The following is a 7,208-nucleotide window of genomic DNA, read 5'->3' on the forward strand; positions in this document are numbered from 1 at the left end:
TCCAAAACCGGTGGGACAAGGGGCTCAAATCTCCTTTGGGGCCCGCAGCCGGGTGGCACCGCATCGGCACCGCAGCGGTACCGCCCGGCCGCGGGGGGCACCGGCACCCGGGGGATGCTCCGTGCAGAGCTCTCGGTCCTCACCAGCCAACACGGAGGTTCTCGTTTCTTTAAACAAAATACCGATATTTTCGGTTTGCTTCCAAGCGCTTATGTTCGTTTCTAAGTTAAAAGCCTTACGAGTTTTAATTTATTTTAAATTTTTCCGAGGTGAGAGGCCAACACAGTCGACAACGGCAACGGGAAATCCCGGTCCTGTGCTGTGGCACGGACAAGTGGAGAGTGGTAGGGGGAGCGATGGCATTCGGGGCGGTGTGTGGGAAAGCACGTCCCCTCCGCAGCGGGAGAGCCTTTGAATCGTTGTTTAAAAAAAATTATATTTATATATATACATGTATATGTATGTATGTTCTTTGAAAGGTGGGGAAGGGAGGAATTTCTGTTTCCTTTGCTGTTTTGGAAGGCAAAAAAAGAATATTTTTTTACTACAGATAGGAGGAAAAGCCACCACTTAATTATTTCCTAATATCGTTGTTGAGGGAGTAGGGAGGGAGCGCCCAGGCTGCGGTTGCAGGTGGGATGCGGTGCTGAGCAGAGATGGGGAAAAAAACCCCAATTCCTAGGGAAAAAAAACCTTAAATCACCTCCTTAAAAACCTTTTTATTTTTTCTCCAGCCACAATCTAAAAGCAAACAGGGTGCAAGGAGGCTGAAGGGCGCAAAAACCCAGAATAAAACTGAAATATCCCCGGTGAGGGCTATACCCCTAAGGGGTCTCCTCGGCGCTGCTCCCAGCTCGGGGATGAACGAGCTGCTTCTACATCCCGCCCCATAAAAATGGGGTTTTTTGATGGCAGCGGAGGAGGAGGGCGACTGAGCGTGGCGCATCCTTGGCTTTGCGTGGGAATTATTACATGTGAGTGCACAGATAGGTCGCGAAAGCCGAGCGGGGCACGGCTTCGCCCCGGGTTTAGCGGGGTCTTGACGGGCTGGGATTTAACGGGTGAAATTGAAAAGCTCGGGCCGTCACCGCTGCCCTCGGCCGCCGCTTCTCCTCTTCACAGCTCGGGAAAACCACGGCGGACACCGTGAGGGATTAATCCCAACGATTTATTTTTCTTTTTTATTAACATTATTTTTTTATTCATCCTAAGACGAGTTCGTTATGAAAGAAGACGTGAAGGAGCTCTGTTTCTGGAGGCTGCAGGGGGCATCAGGGAAGAAGGAACGAAAATTCATCCAAACCTCTGTCTGGTGCGTGACTATCTCCTCAAATAGCCCTGGCGCATCCGTGCCCCTGACCCGGCACCCCCAAACTGGTGGGAGACTCAAAATAGTCCCACTGGGCATCACCCAACATCCCCCGGCCAGCCCTCGATGCCAGGGGGTGGAGGGGGTTCCTCTAGGAGCCACCCAGCTGAGCTTTAAGGTCCCTTCAACCCAAGCCTTTCTATGTTCACACCAAGGGTGGAGGACATGGGCTTTTGGCTCTTCGTTGAGCATCCAGAATGTCATGGATGTGTCGGGCTCGGGAGATATCTCATAGAGAAAAAAAAATCCTAACCAAAATAAATAATAATATTTAAAAAAAACATGAACGACCACAAAAAAAAAAAAAAAAGAAACCCAAACAACAAGACAAACCGACAGAAAACCAATCAAACAAGCAAAAAACAAAAACAAAAACAAAAACAAAAACAAAACAAAAACAAAAAAAAACCCCACTAAACCAAACCAAAACCTCAACACAAAACCAAAAAAACAAAACCTAATAAAATCCTTCCAGAACAACCAATTAAAAAAAAAAAAAAAAAAAACTCCAACCAAGGAAAGGAAGAAAATAAAAAAAAGAAAATCCACAGGGAGCTTGAAAATAAGTTCAGGATCTCGGGGCCGGTGCGGAGAGAATGCCCCGGGGCAGGGCTGCCTCGCGAGGGCCCTGGGACCCTCCTCGGGTCCTGCTCGGGCCGTTCCGCGGACCGGGGATGCCCTGGGGTGGGGGGTCCCTTTTCCCAGTGCTGCGCGGGGCTGTGCCCCCTCCTTGCCCGGGGGACCCCTCAAGCTGAGAGCCCGCAGAGTGCCGGGCGCTGCTGAGCCTCGCCGGACCCCGAGGTCAGTGAGGAGCTGTGGGGGATGCTGAGGATGCTGAAGAGGTCAGGGTCGGGGGTTCCGAGCGGTACGGGAGTGGGGGTGCCGCTCTGCCCCCCCATCCCGGTGTTACCGCCGGGAGCTGAGCCCGCACCCTCCTCCCCTCCCCACCTCGGAACCGCCCCCGCACCCCCTGCCCGGCTGGGAACACCCACCCGGGGTCCCTCTGCCTCCGGAATGCCGGCTCGCTCCTGTCCCTTTCCAGGAGAGGGGGAAGAAGATTTTCTGTAGCAGCGGCTGGAAAAATAAAAATACTTTCTCCCCTCTCCCCCCGAACTACTACCGGCGGCTGAAATCGGGTAGAAAGCGCAAAAATAGGAGCGGGGGCGGCGGGGGGGGGGCGGGGAAGGGTTACAGGATACAGAAAGAGGGAGAGGAAGAGAGGAAAACCCGGAGAGATGGAGAGAAGGGTCGGGGCATTTACCTCTGCTTCTCTCCCCATCGCTGCCCGCAGCGCGCCGGGGAAGGCTGGAGGGGCGGGTGGATGGACGGACGGACCGACGGACGGATGGAAGCAGCAGCGTCACTCCTGGGCTTCCCCTAACTCCCAATTAACCCAAGCAGGATAATGGTGCCAAACCTTATCGAAAGGTTAGCGGCTCTCAGGGGGGCGTTTGAGCAGCAAATCGTTTCAGCCGAAGCTGAAAGGCGAGAGCGAGCCCGCGAACGAGCCGCAGCCAGCGCTGAAGCCGGGGGGCTCTGGCACTCTCTGCCTTCTCTGAGCCGCTCCCCGGGGCGGGCTGAGGGTCTCCTGTACCCCCCCGAGCAGCCCTAGAGGTGTGCAGTCCTGCTCCTGCGGGGAGCAGCTCCTCCAGACCCCACCATCCTCCCCAGGCACATCCAAGCCGGAGGAGCAACTCTGCCTTATCTCTGCAGACCAGGCTTGTGAGGCTCGTGGCTGGCTCTTCTGATTATTACTCTGAGGGAAAAGAGCAATTTGTGCTCAAGAATCATTTAAAGCAAGCCAGGAAGGCCAGTCCTGGGTCTGTTGTCTTTCTGGGTGTGTTGTCTTCCTAAATCCCACACCACTTGCCCCTCTCCAGGCTGCTGGGCAGCACAGAGCAGTGCCAGTTGCACAGAGGTGCAGATATTTGGGAGCAGGATGGCCATCACTCCAAGTTCGCTGCTCAGTCAGGCTCCCAGCTGCAAAGGGTTTGATTCTCATGGAGTGTGGGGGGCTGTGAGCTGCTACAAACACACTAAACTGCAAATTGTGACCATACGAAAAAGGGGGTGTGCAATCCTGGACGTTCACCTTCATCCTCCCCTGTAACACTCAGGAAAAGAGTGGCTGACCAAATGCAGGTGTCTAACCCCCTGATTCCTGCTCACACTCCTGGGCTACGCCACGATCTTTCCCCACACCCCTCTAACCTGCTGCAGGGCACCTCCAGCACAGCTGCCAGCTGCAGAGACAGGAAGGCTGAGGGGCACCTTCTGCCCAAACAGCAAGAAAATTCCACGGTCACATCTGTCCGAAGAACAGAACCCTTCCAGGTCAGCCCAGGCACTGCTGGAGCACAGCCACCCCTCTGCACAGGTACATCAGCACCTAGGGGAGCGATCCCAGGACATGGAAGCCGTTCCACCTTCCCGCAGCCGCTGCCAAAAGCAGCTCCTGTGACGGCCGGGCCGATGGCAGCCCTGCAGCCCCAGCAATGCACAGGAGAGGCTGCACAGCAGTGCCCTTCATCCAGCCCTGCCTCCTCATCACCCCGCCGCCACCGCGCCGGGCGGCTCTGACAGGATAATGAAGAGTTGCACGATATTCTATAAAAAGGCAATTAGATAAACTGCTGGATTGGGACCAGCTCCCGTGACCCAGTTAATAGCTCTGGGAATTTCGGCTGGGGAAGGAAAAGGCGTCGGTGTCCGGACGTGGTGCACGGTGAGAGGGCTTGGGAGGGGAGGGGAGAGGGGAGGCTCTGGGCTGCTGGAATGTCCCAAGCCTTGAATGTCCCAAGCCCTAAATGTCTCAAGCCTTGAATGTCCCAAGCCTTGAATGTCACATGCCCTAAATGTCCCAAGCCTTGGGTTCTCCCTCTCGAGTGTGTTTAGAGCTCGGCAGCAGCAAAAAGCACGAAGTGAAAACTCTGGCTGTAGAATCACCCAAGCTGCTGCTGGGATCGTGCTCTGGCTGCTGTGGCTGATCCACAGTCCGGGGCTCAAGACAAAGACACAGCAGCCACGCTGGCAGATACTCTGCAGTAAAATAACCATAACCGAGTGAAATCCAAAGGCAGAGTCTCCAGGAGATAGCCAGCAGTGGATGTTACCTCTTTATTTCATTTTTTTTACTGAACACACAAAATGGCTGCCAAAATTACAGACTCATAAAAAAAAAAAAAAAGCACACATATTAAGGACTGGGAATATCATAATTTAAGATTTATGTGTATTACAACAATAAAATTTTACCTTATGTAAAAAAAAAAAAAAAAAAAAAAAAGAGGTTTCTTGCTTTAACCTCCCTATTTGCAAAATAAATAACTTTTGATCTGTAATTTGGGATAAAATTTGTACATGAATTGCTGTGGTTTCCATTTCCCAGCGGGAAGAGCCTTGATAAACCATCATCACCTATAAACTAAAAATTAATTTGCAATTTGAGGACAACACGTTCCCAAAGACACTTCCCATAGGTTGGAATTAAATTTAACCCATTGTTTGTCTTTATGCTTCACATCAAAATTAAGTGGTAGCCACTGGGTACCAAATTCCCAACTCACTACTCTGCAGTATTGTTCCCACGAGCCTAACAGCATTTTCATTGACTTAATATATAAAGCTTCATCACTGTCAAATTAAATATTCATATATGTACAAGCTCTTGTATTTCACAGGAAATGACAATGGACTAGGAAAGGAAGGTGCACACTTCATGGATGCCAAGCTTTTTCACATCAACTCTCAAATAAAAATCTCTTCTGCTGCAGTTGCAGAGGCTGTAACAGCGACTGGTCTGTACAGGAAAGTTCTCCCTGTGGTCAGATGATGCCCCACTACTGGAGACTTTTTATATAATCTATATTTTTTCTTATTCTTTTAATGCTGTTTTCTCTTAATTGTGTTTAATCTGTGTGTGCTGTGGGAAGGGCCTCTCATGCAGAGGCCCTGCCAGCAGCCAGCTTGCCTTGGGGTGTTTCTTGTCAGGAGGGCTCAGTCTCAGCCTGCTCCATCCCCCATCTGGCCATGTGCCTTCTCCTTTTTGTGTCCATTTCTCATAAAAGCAGGTCAGCAACACACAGTCACTCACATCTCCTGCAAACATCTTCCAGCTCTATCCAAAAGCCAAGAGGAACAATTTGGGAAATCCCAAATCATGCTTTGAGATATTCCTGACAGCTCAGCCAAGGCTAACAAGGCAAGGCAGCAGGCACAGGTTTGTGTATCTTCCTTTAACAGGACCTCTCTCAGCATTTTGGAGTGACAGAAACCAGGTTCACCTAAGTCAGGGAGTGGAGTTACTGGCAAAATTGCAGCTGGGTCTCTGAACACGACTCCCACATCAATTTGTGGAGCCTCACACGTGGAGGGTGCTGTTTCCAGCACCAGGATTTGGATGTGCAGCCTCTGTGTGCAATATCATCCATTAATCTGTTGGGGTTTTTTTCCTAGAGACCAAAAATAAACTCCATGTAAAGGATACAGTCAAAACCTGAGCCCAGAAAATCACCCCATGAAGCTGCTGCTGTGTCCTAAGGAAAGCCAAAGGGAAAGTGAGGTACATCACAGCTCGATCCAAAGGGGAGCTCAGCCCACAGCAACACTTCCCTTGCTGCTGGAGAGGAGGAGGCACAAACCCTCCCCTCGTGCTGCTGCCTGTGTGCCCTGCATGCCCACTGCCAGCTGAGGGGACACTGCTGCTTGTGGGCAAGGACTGGGTGCTGCACTCACCTTGGCTGCCTCTGCTCTGCACTGCAGAGTCCTGCTTCTAGCAAAGAAACCCAAAAAAAAAAAAAAAAAAAGAGAAGAAGAGGAGAAAAAATAAACTCCCCTCTTTTTGCAGGAAGGCTTCACACACATCATTCCACACACAGTGCTGGGGAAACTCACTGCAGCACAGGGAGGGTGTGAGTGCCTGGCTGTCTGCAGCCACAGGGGCACCTGGCACAGAACCAGCCCTGCTGGCCCTGCACTAGCAGGGAAATGCAGTTACTTGTGCCCAACACAAGCTACGGAGAACCTGCCTATTTCTGACGTGGCTCACAGAGGTCAGCTCACCACAGTGTCTGTATTTGCTGCTGCTGCTGCAGGGGTGCCCATCATAACCCTGGATACCTCACACTGCAGGCAGTGCTGACTCCAGAGCCAGTCACGGGGACAGCCCTCAGTAATCACAGCTAAATGTGGCATTTCTACAGAATTTCTCACATACTCTGACCTGAAAAGTTTTCCTGACAGCACTTCAGATTAGCAAAGCTGGGACAGGGTGGTATTTATTGTCCTCATGAGCAAGCAAGCAGTGAGTTTCTTGTCCAGAGGCACCAGAGGAGTCCAGCCAGCCATGGGGTCTCAGCCTCAACCCCACAGGCAGAAGACCTGACCTTTGCAGAGGAGCCTTTCTTCTTTCATCTGGGATAATGCACAGAAACAGAAGAGGTGCTAGGGCAGGATTGAAATTATCCCTTGCCAGGAGACAGCAAGGAGGGAACAGACCATGAGCTGGAAACCATAGCTGCAGCAGAGGATGTATTTTTGGTGACACAGCAGCACAGTGCCCAGCTGTGCAGCTCACACTGACACACAGCAAATATTTCAGCAAAATAGAAATTTCACCTGTTAGCACTGCAGCAAACCTCCTGTGGGGGTTTTGGTCACTCCCTGGTGGGCTGCTCTGCTCCACAAGAGGCAGAAATGGGCCCAGGACTAGCAAGGTACAGGCAGGGTGGCTCTCACCCAGGCCCTGCTCTGCCAGGAGCCTGAGGGTCTCTGCTTCATGGCCATTGCAAGGACAGATTCTGCTCCTTTCCAAGAATTTAGCTTAAACCTTTGAATTAAG

This window comes from Haemorhous mexicanus, chromosome 18, assembly GCF_027477595.1.
Source record: "Haemorhous mexicanus isolate bHaeMex1 chromosome 18, bHaeMex1.pri, whole genome shotgun sequence".
NCBI classification, from domain to species: domain Eukaryota; kingdom Metazoa; phylum Chordata; class Aves; order Passeriformes; family Fringillidae; genus Haemorhous; species Haemorhous mexicanus.